General features: G+C 41.8%; 1 long non-coding RNA gene across 1 annotated transcript; it reads right to left on the bottom strand.

Annotated features, from left to right (window-relative positions):
- Positions 1 to 6,045: 6,045 nt before the first annotated feature.
- On the bottom strand, positions 6,046 to 9,463 carry LOC144374061 (uncharacterized). Its single transcript, XR_013433585.1, has 2 exons — positions 8,139 to 9,463; positions 6,046 to 8,088 (listed from the first exon to the last, which is right to left on the bottom strand). It is a non-coding gene; the product is annotated as an uncharacterized LOC144374061 (long non-coding RNA).
- Positions 9,464 to 11,414: the final 1,951 nt, after the last annotated feature.

Below are 11,414 nucleotides of genomic sequence, written 5' to 3'. Positions count from 1 at the left end.
CCCAAGCTCACCACTTCTGTTCAGCAGAGTACTAGAAGCCCTAACCAGAGTAGCTAGGAATGAAAAAGAAAGAAAATACACCCCAATCAGAAAAGAAGTAAAAAATGTCTCTATTTGCATATAGTGATCTTATGGATATAAAACCATAACAATTCCATAAAAAATTAGTGAGAAATAATATGCCTGCATGCCAAAAGATGAAACAAGATGCTTATCTTATGCCACATGCAAATCACTTTAAAGTGAGTGGAAGGCTTAAATGTGAGATCTATGGCTGTAAACTTCCTAGAAAAAAAAAAAAAAACCAGGAGAAAACAACCCTTCATTGTCTAGTCATTCTCATTAGTCTCAGCAATGATTTCTTTTTTGTTTTGTTTTTTTGTTACAACATTTATAGCACAGACAACAAAACAAGAATAGATATTGGGCTGGGGATGTGGCTCAAGCGGTAGCACGCTCGCCTGGCATGGGTGCGGCCCGGGTTCGATCCTCAGCACCACATACCAACAAAGATGTTGTGTCCGCCGAGAACTAAAAAATAAATATTAAAAATTATCTCTCTCTCTCTCCTCTCTCACTCTCTCACTCTCTCTTTAAAAAAAAAAGAATAGATATTGGACAACATCTTCCCATACTGCAGAAGGGGACAAACAAAGTCAGGGCAGAAAACAACCTGCAGTAGGGAGGAAATGCTTTCACATTGTGGATTTCAAAAATATATAAGAATGTCCTAGGGTTTAATAGCCAAAAAAGTTACCAATCCAATGAAATCATGGCTAAGGACTGGAAGAGACATTTCTGCAAAGGGACCTGTCTTTATTAACCTAAGCAACCTCCCTGGGAAAGGTATGGGTGTGAGCAGAGAAATGGTGTCCAGTGACTTTCCCCAGGAACCTGAGGTCTGATTCCCAGCTGGTTTGGACCTTGGTTACAATGATCAATTTAAGAATTACCACAATGACAATAAATATGTTACTTAAATTGAAATTCTTGGCCAAAAGGTAAGCATGCACTTCAAATTTTGGTATATGTTCTAAAACTTCTCTGACAATTTTGCATTGCAATTATCAGAGCATGAAAATTCCATTTTCCAACCCTGTCAATATCAGATTTTTCTCATTCTCTTTATTCTTTTATTAGGTAGGAACATACACATACTTTATATATTTTTTGGACAGCTATATTAACATGAAATGTCATCTCAAGTTTATAGTATGTCATATTTTATAAATGACCTACATTTGTCTTTTCCCATTTTTAATAGGCTGTTTGTTACTTTTTCTTGAATTATAGGAGCTCAGTGTATGATTAACCTCTGGTGAGTTAGCTGTGCAGACACCCACATGAACATCACCAAAATACTGTTTTCAAGCAACTGTCAACAGTTTTGCCTCATGTATAGAGCTCTTTGCCAGCTTGGAAATTCTGGTTCTTCTTATAAGTTTCCAGAGTGAAATCAAGTATTTCAGATAAGATATTCTGGTGAATATGGTTGATATTGTTGACAAGTCAGAGAAGATAATTTCAATATTTCACAATCATGATTTATTTTTACATGGACAACATTTGGCCCACCCAATTCAGGATTAGGTTCTATAAATCTCTTGAATTAATGAATAGAGTCAATCCATGAAGTCCTACTGACAGGAAATGCAAAAAATCAGGAATATGCATAATCTAGATTCATCTATCTATCTATCTATCTATCTATCTATCTATCTATCTATCTATCTATCTGGGCTATTTGTTTCTTGTTGAGCTCCTGGGGACTGTCCTGGTGGAGGGATTGACTTGCACTTTATCTGAGCCCTGGCAGCCATGCAGGTTGGCAAAGAAGATTTGGGCCAGTCCTGAGCTCCTGTAGGGGATCTCCTGGTGGCGGGATAAATCCAGAGCTATCCTGTGCAATGGGCTCCCATGCATGTCAGCAAGGCAGATCTTGGAGGAGCAAGAGCTCCTGCGGGGTTCTGCAGGTGGTGGGATAAGCCTGGGCCTACCCTGAACTCTTGCTCCTGCACAGGTCGTTGAGGAGGACCTGGGCTGTGTATGAGCTCCAGAACATGTCTTCCTGTTGGCAGAGGCGATTCTGGGTGGATGCTAAGCTCCAGGCAGTGTATCCTGTTGGCAGGATGAACTTGGGCCTAACCTGTGCTGAGGCTCCCTTGCAAATCTGCATGGTCAATCTGGGCAGAGACTGAGCTCCTGCTGGGGTCTGCAGGTAGTGTGAAAGACCAGGGCTTACCCTGTGCTCCTGCTCCCGTTCAGGTCATAGAAGCTGATGTGGGCCAGTACTGAGCCCCAGCTGGTGTCTGTCTGTGGCCAGAGGAGATCCTGGGCCATGCCTGAGTTCTGGAGAGAGTTCCAGTGGGCGAAGGCATTCCTGAGCTCCAGCATGGTTGGCTGGTGGGTGCAGGTTGTCCAGACCAAACCTGAGCTCTGGTGGAGGTCTCACAGAGGTTTTATGGACCCGGGCTACCCTGTCCCCTGGCTCTTGGGCATGTTGGCAATGTAGATCTAGGCAGAACCTTAGATCCAGCAGGGGTCAGTTGGTGGAGGAATGGACCCTGTGTTACCCTGGGCACCATCTCCTGTGCAGGTCGGCAAGGCGGACCTGTGTGAGACCTATGGCTACAAATTTCCTAGAAAAAAACAGGAGAAAAAAACCCTTCATTGTCCAGTCATTCTCATTAGTCTTGGCAATGATTTCTTTCTTTTTTCTTTTTTACTTCCTTCCTTCCTTCCTTCCTTCCTTCCTTCCTTCCTTCCTTCCTTCCTTCCTTCCTTCCATCCTGTCTCTCTCTCTCTCTCTCTCTCTCTCTCTCTCTCTCTCTCTCTCTCTTTCTTTCTTTCTATCTTTCTTGATACAACATCTATAGCACAGACAACAAAAGCAAGAATAGATAATGGAGAACATCTGCCCATACTACAGAAGGGGACAAAAATCAGCGCAGGAGACAACCTGTAGATGTGAGGAAACACTTGAGTCTGAATTTCCAAAATATATAAGAATGTCCTAGAGTTTAATGGGAAAAATGTTACCAATCCAGTGAAACTATGGCCCAAGAGCTGAGAGAGACATCTCTGGAAGGAGGGCTGTTTATGATTGTAAGCAACCCCCAGGAAAGGCATGGGTGTGAGCAATGCAATGGTGCCCAATGACTTTCCCCAGGGACCTGAGGTCTGATCCCTAGCCAATGGGGACCTTGATTACAATGATCAATTTCATGGTAAAATTTAAAAATTTGCCATAATAACTATACATAAGTTATTTGAGTTGGAATTCTTGGGTTAAAGGAAAGTGTGCACTTCAAATTTTGATATATATTTTAAACTTCTCTGCAGAAGGGTTATGACAATTTTTCATTGCAATTATCAGAGCATGACAATTCCATTTTCCAACACTGTCAACATTAGATTTTCTCATTCTCTTTATTCTTTTTATGTGATATGCACACACACACAAATGTACTTTATATATTCTTTGGATTACTATATTGACATGAAATGCCATCTCAAGTGTAAGGTATGTGATATTTTATAAACAGCCTACATTTGTCTTTTCCCATTTTTATTAAGGTGTTTGTTTCTTTTTCTTGAATTTTACGAGCTTCGTATATGATTAACCTCTAGTGAGTTGTTCGGAAACCCAAAGGAACATCATCAAAATACTGTTTTCTACCAACTGGGAACAATTTTGCCTCATGTAGAGAGCCCTTTGCCAGCTTGGGAATTCTGGTTCTATTTCCAAATTTCAGATGTGAAATCAAATTTTTCAGATGGGGTATTCTGGTGAATATGATTGATATTGGTGAAAGTCAGGGAAGAAATCTTCAATATTTTACAATTATGTTTAATTTTTGCATGGATAACATTTGGGTCACCCAAATCAGGCTTAGGTAATATAAGTAAGTCTCTTGCATTGAAGAATAGAGTCAATCCATGATGTCCTACTGAAAGTAAATGTGAATAAAATCAAAAATATGAATGAACTAGTTTTCTTTCTTTTTCCTTCCTTCCTTTATTTATTTATTGTTTTGGCTATTTATTTATTCATCAGCTCCTGGGGGCTTTCCCCTGGTGGGATTGATCCATACCTAATTAGGGTTCTGGCAGCCATGCAGATCCATGAGGAGGATCTGGCCTTACCTGAGCTCCATTGGGAGTCTGCTAATGGGTGCATACAGTCCTGGGCCCTGCCTGAGTTCTGGAAGTGTCTGCCAGTGGACTGAGATAGTCCTGGGATGAGCCTCAAATCTGGTGAGTGTCTGCTGGCCTCAGGCCTACCCTAGGTAAGGACACCCATGTGGTTGCAATAGGCTGATCTGGACAGAGCCTGAGCTCCAGAAGACGTCATCCAGTGGTGGGATGTTCCTAGGCTTACCCTGAGCATGAGCTCAGGAGAGTTTGGCCAGGCAGATCAGATCTAGGCATAAGCTCCTGCAGTGGTTGGCTGGTGGGGGAATGGACCTGTGGCCATTCTGTGCCCAGGCTTCCACTGCAGGTCATCCTCACAGATCTGGGGTGATCCTGGGCTCCCAAAGATGTCTGGCAATGAGTGGAGGAAGTCCTGGGCTGAGCCTAAGAACCACCGATGTCAGGTGGTGGCAGGTGGAACCAGGGCTTTCCCTGGGGCCTGGCTCCTGGGCAGAGCTTGAGGTCCAGGTGAGGTGTGCAGGTGGTGGGATGGAACCAGTCCTACACTTGCCAAGGTTTCCGTGCAGGTTGGAGAGGCAATCCTGAGCCAAGCCTAAGCTCCACCTGCTATCTGGCAGTGGAGAAATGAACTCAGGCCTACTACTGGACTCCCACAGGTGTACTAGGATAATGTGGGCTGAGCCCAAGCTCCAGCAGGAGTCAGCAAATGAGCAGAGGCAGTCCTGGCCCGGGCCTGAGTCTGGTGTGCATCTGACCATAGATAGAGTTGGTATTGGGCTGAGTCTAAGCTCCAGCAGGGATCACACACTGGTGGGATGGCACTGTGTCTATCCATGTGTAGGCTCCCAAGTAGGTGGACTAGGCTGATCGGAGAAGAACCAGAGTCCAGAATGTGTCTGCCTGTGGGGTGAGGCTGTAGAACTTGTGGCCTGAGCTCTACCAGGGGCCTACTTGTGGCAGTTGATCCCAGGCCTAGCTTGGACCAGGCTCCCACACCTGTCAGCACTGCTGATCTGGGTGGGGTTGAACTTGGGTGACTGATTGTCAGTGGGTAGAGTCATTCATGAGCAAAGCCTGAGCTTTGGTGCCAGTCTCATGATGACTGGATCGACTTGGGCTACCCTGGGCTCTGGCTTTGTCTCCTGCCAGGACACTGAGTTGGATCTGGTTAGAGCTGGAGCTCTGGTGGGATTCTGCAGGTGGTGGGATAGAACTGGGCCTCCCCTTGCACAGGATCCTGCGCAGGTCAACAAGGCCAATCTTGGGCATGTTTGAGCTCTGCCTGTGGGCAGAGACGGTCCTGTGTCTGGCCTTAGGGCTGCTTGGGGCCTGCTTGTGGCATTGGTCCAAGGCCTAACTTGGGGGAGGTTTGCTTGCCTGTCAGAGGGAGATCTGGACTGGGGCTGAACTTTGGTGACTGTCTGACAGTGGACAGTCATTTCTGGGAGGAGCCTGAGCTCAGGTACCAGTCTGAAGGTGACTTGATGGACTTGGGCTACCCTAGGCTCTGCCTCTGCCTCCTACCATGTTGTTGAGTTGGATCTGGGCAGAGCTGGAGCTCTGGTGGTGGTCTGCAGCTGTCAGGATGGAGCTCAGCCTCCCCTTGCCTGGGCTCTTGTGCAGGTCAGCAAGGAAAATATGGGCTATTTATGAGCAGCAGGGGACTGCATGAGGGTGGTGGTGGTCCTGGGCCAAGCCTGAGCTCCAGCAGGGCTCAGACAGTAGAGGAATGGAACATTCCTAACCTTTCCCTGGCTCTGCTGAAGATGCTCCAGCTAGACCTGGGCTGGGAATGAGCTCTGGAGAGTGTCTTGCCTGTGGGCAGAGTCGGTCCTGGGCCAAGCCTGAGCAGAGGTGCCGAAGTCTGGCTTGGCACAAATCAGGAGCCACTTGTCAAAAAGAAACTAACTTTATTTTTAGAACTACAAACGCCAAACAAAACAGCTCCAGGGAAAAACCCTCAGAGCCCAACTGCCACCACCGGCTTCCACAAGCCTCTCTCTCCCACACCAGCCTTTTCCTCCCACAATCCTCCTCCTCTTGAGGCCGATTGGCTGGGTTGCGTGGGCAGAGCCAAAGAAGTCACCCAATGAGCAGCTCCGTGGAGGAGCCAATCAGCTAGATGTTGCTGGGGCAGCTGTGAGCCAATCATCAGCTGGCAGTCTGAAGGGCAGGGAAACAGCCCAATGAACATCACCGCAGAGGAGCCAATCAGCTAGATGTTGCTGGGGCAGTCTGAAGCTTGCTGGCAGCTGGAAGTTTGCTGGGGCCCCTTTGGCTGTGGCTCTCAACATCTCCCCCTCTCTGTTTAAACAACAAGCATGTGGCTTATGGACCGTGCCTGCCTTAGGTTGTCCAATACATATGGTCCTTACCCGTCTTCAGATGAGCTGACCTCAGGGCGTCAGCCTCCTGTCTTAGGTTGGTACCATTGTAATTGGATCTTACCCGTCATTGACTACCGGTCCAGTACAGCCACACCTGTGGAGAGGTCTCAGCGGGGGGGGGGGGTGTGAGGTTCTTTGCCTCACCTCTGTTGACCCCCAAATTTTAGCTGAATGATCATGACAAGCAGAAGGGAGGAAGATATACCAAGTCAATTGACGGCTCCTTTTGGGAAAATTGTACCACCGATGATATCATCAGCAAAAATATCCCAACACTACACAAGTCGCTGCACCAACAGATAGTTCACAATGCATACAAGTGACACATAGTTCTGTAAGCAGTTCAGTGTAAGTTCTGTAAGCAGTTCAGTGATGGCTATTGCAGAAACTGTAGATTAGTTTTATCTTTGTCTTCACCGGCACAGGGATGAAGATAGGAATTCTGGCAATAATGACTAAAGAAAAAATTAGGTAACATTCCAGAAGACACTAAAAGAAAACAATTTTCTTAACAATTTATATTATCTTCATCGGCACTGGGATGAAGATAGAAATTCTGGCAATAATGGCTAAAGAAAAAATTAGGTAACATTCCAGAAGGCACTAAAAGAAAACAATTTTCTTAAAAGAAAACAATTTTCTTAACAATTTATATTATCTTCATCGGCACTGGGATGAAGATAGAAATTCTGGCAATAATGGCTAAAGAAAAAATTAGGTAACATTCCAGAAGGCACTAAAAGAAAACAATTTTCTTAACAATTTACATTATAGTGAAGAGAATTATTAAATATAATGAAAACGAAAGGTGAGAGTAAACAAACAGATCTGTTAACCTCCTTTTTTGTTTACATATTAAAACAATTCTTAACAGTTATTTACCCAATTTAAATTAAACCATTTAAATCACGTGAATAAAAAAAAAATATTTGGATCCATCTTTTCATGAGCGCTCATCATATATGATATATAGAAATATGTACATTGGACATACGTACATTCAAACATATAACACAAAACACAAGTGTGCACACATAATATAATACATACAACACATAACACAATAGTAAAGGCCTTATAACTTTTTACAGGTAAAATCTCTATTGCAATGTTTAAAAACTCTATAGTCAAAAAAAAAAAAAAATAGAACTGATCAGCAAAACATTAACCTAGGTCTGTATGAGCTCAAAAAAATAAAATAGAACTTCATGATATGGGAAAGGGCAATAATAAAATAGATATTGAAAAAAGCATCCTGGTTCTGTCGCAGATGTAAGGATAGCCAAATTGGAGTTTTGGATATCAGCTATTATGGATTTGAGCTAAATCATCTTCGTTTTGGTCTGTAGAAATCGCTTTAGTTAATCTCTCTGGAATCCAAATCGGCTGCTGTTCTCTCTGTGGAAACACAAAAACAGACCCCCGACTCCAGACAATCACTGGGTCAGGATTTTAGTTAATCTCTCCGGAATCCAAATCAGCTGCTGTTCTCCCTGTGGAAACACACAAACAGGCCCCTGACTCCAGACAATCACTGGGTCAGAACCTTGGTTAATCTCTCTGAAATCCAAATCGGCTGCTGTTCTGGGTCAGAACCTTGGTTAATCTCTCTGGAATCCAAATCGGCTGCTGTTCTTCCTGTGGAAACACACAAACAGACCCCCGATTCCAGACAATTACTGGGTCAGGACCTTTCCATTGTCCTGTTAGAATATCTTTCCAAAGTACCTTGGGCTTATGTACATTTTTTGGACACATATGCCTTTCTGCAGCACTAAGTCCTGATGAATCCAAATTTAAAAAGTTTAGAGTAAAAAGCGTTATTTTAAGTTTATCTTTGGGGAATATATACCCCTTCCCAATTCCATCTTTTTGCTTTAATAAGTACATTTTAATAGTTTGATGAGCTCTTTCAACTATGCCTTGACCCTGTGGATTGTATGGGATTCCTGTTATATGAGTAATGCCAAATGATGAGCAAAATTGTTTAAAAGAAGTAGACGTATAACCAGGGGCATTATCTGTTTTTAACTGTTTTGGAATGCCCACAGTGGCAAAATTTTGTAAGCAATGAGCTATAACATCTTTAGTTTTTTCGCCGGCATGAAGGGAGCCCATCAAAAATCCAGAAGAAGTATCAATTGTAACATGCAAATATTTTAATTTTCCAAATTCTGGCAAGTGTGTGACGTCCATCTGCCAAATATGGTTAGGCATCAATCCTCTAGGATTGACTCCAAGATTAACTTGTGGTAAAAAGGTCACACAATTTTGACATTGTTTTATTATTTGTCTAGCTTGTTCCTTAGTTATTTTAAAACGCTTTTGTAAAGTATTAGCATTGACATGGAATCTTTCATGAAAATTTATAGCTTCTTCTAGTACAGAGAAAATATGTATGTCACGTGTAGTTTTATCTGCTAAATCATTGCCTAAACTAAGGGCTCCAGGCAATCCTGTATGTGCCCTGATATGTCCTATAAAGAATGGATCTTTTCTGTCCCAGATTAAACTTTGTATAGTGGAAAACAAAGAGAAAACAGTAGAAGAAGGGGAAATTCTACCAGCATCTTCAAGGGATACTATAGCATTAACTATATACTGGCTATCAGAAAATAAATTAAATACAGAATCTTTAAACATCACAAAAGTTTGTAATACTGCATTAAGCTCTACCTTTTGAGCTGATTGTTTGGGTACTAAAAATGTAAAAGTTTGATCAGGTGTAACTATTGCTGCTGTACCATTATTTGACCCATCAGTGAATATATTTAGAGCATTCATGATAGGTGTTTTTCTTGTCATTTTTGGAAAAATTACAGGATGCAATGACCAAAAAGACAATAAAGGATTAGATGGTAAGTGGTTATCAAATGAAACATTAGATTTGCACATTATTATTGCCCAAGTATTTAACTCATTAGCTAATTCATCAATTTGATTCATAGTATATGGAGTAATAATTTTATGGGGAGAAATTCCAAACACTGCCTTTGCTGTTTTTATTCCTTTGAGTATTAATTGTCCTACAGCCTCAGGATATCTAGTAAGAATAGTGTTAGGAGAATAAGATAAATGTATCCATAATAATGGACCTTCTTGCCAAAATACTCCTGTAGGAATATTTTTTGTTGGTAATACAATAAATAATAAAGGCAAACTTATATCAATTCTATCCAAATGCATATTTTCCATATATGTTTCAATGATTTTTAATGCCTTTCTTGCTTCAGGCGTTAACATTCGGGGTGAATTTGGATCTGATGGACCTTTTAGGATATCAAATAAAGGTCCCAATTCTCCTGTTGGAATACCTAGATAAGGCCTTATCCAATTTATGTCTCCTAATAACTTTTGAAAGTCATTAAGTGATTTGAGTTGATCTACTCGTATTTGAATTTTTGGTGGACGGACCATGGTTGAGGATAATAGAACTCCTAAATAATTAATTGGAAAATTTAATTGCACTTTATCTATTGCTATCTCTAGATTATAATTTTTTAATAAGTTTGTAAGTGTGGCATAACATTCTAGCAATGTGTTTTTAGCTTTGTGTGCCAATAACACATCATCCATATAGTGAAATATTTGTAGTTCAGGATTTTGATTTCTAAGTGGCTGGATTACTTTGTTAACATAAATTTGACACATAGTTGGGCTGTTAGCCATCCCTTGAGGGAGTACTTTCCATTCATATCTCTGATCAGGACCTTCATGATTTAGTGCAGGGATAGTAAATGCAAAACGTGGACTATCCTCAGGATGAATTGGAATTGAAAAAAAACAATCTTTAATATCTATAACTAAAACATACCAAGTTTTTGGCAAAGCAGACAATTGAGGAATCCCCGATTGAGCAGGTCCCATAATGACCATTTCATTGTTAATGGCTCTTAAATCTTGCAGTAATCTCCATTTACCAGATTTCTTTTTGATGACAAAAATGGGAGTATTATGGGGAGATACAGAAGGTTGTATATGTCCTTCCGCTAATTGTTGTTTGACCAGATCATGGGCTACTTGTGTCTTTTCTTTAGTCAAGGGCCACTGAGGAACCCATACTGGTCTTTCTGATTTCCATGTAATTTTTATTGTCTCAGTGGCCCTTTGTGAAAATCCAACCCATGTCTGTCTGTTCCTTGATCTATTTGTATTGGTGCTGCTATACATTGTTCTTGTCTTTCTAATCTTTTTCCTTTCCTAAAACCTTGTCTAGCCATAATAGTGGGTGCATTTTGATTGATATTATTTGTTAATGTCAAACCTAATTGATCTAAGACATCTCGTCCCCATAAATTTACGGGAAGATGATCCAATACATATGGCTGTATAGTTCCTTCACATCCTTCAGGATCCTTCCAATCTAATAGCATTGCACTTCTATCGGGATTAGTCGCCACTCCTAGGCCTCGAAGCGATTGAGTGGCTTGTTGTAATGGCCAATGTTTTGGCCATTCTTGACGAGAGATGATGCTAAGATCTGCACCCGTATCCAGTAGCCCATTAAATTCATGTCCTTGAATATTTAGTTTTAGCATGGGGCGAGAATCTAAATTTAAAGAAAGCATAGCCCAATCTACACCTGTGGAGCCTAATCCCTTGGAACCTCTTTCTACAACATGACTGGAAAATTTATCATGTAGGCTTGGTATTATTAGTAACTGTGCTATTCTATCTCCTGGTGAAATTACTGATATACCCTTTGGAGAACTGGCTATAATTTTTATTTCACCTTCATAATTGGAATCAATTACCCCAGGACTTATCAAAAGTCCTTTTAGAGTAGAAGAGCTGCGTCCCAATAATAAGCCTACTGTTCCTTTGGGAAGAGGTCCTTTTACCCCTGTGGGAATGATTTGAACTCCCATCTCT

The sequence above is a fragment of the Ictidomys tridecemlineatus genome, unplaced genomic scaffold, assembly GCF_052094955.1.
Source record: "Ictidomys tridecemlineatus isolate mIctTri1 unplaced genomic scaffold, mIctTri1.hap1 Scaffold_57, whole genome shotgun sequence".
Taxonomy (NCBI): Eukaryota; Metazoa; Chordata; class Mammalia; order Rodentia; family Sciuridae; genus Ictidomys; species Ictidomys tridecemlineatus.
Note: the sequence above shows the minus strand (reverse complement) of the source record. Positions and strands in the feature narration are given on the sequence as shown.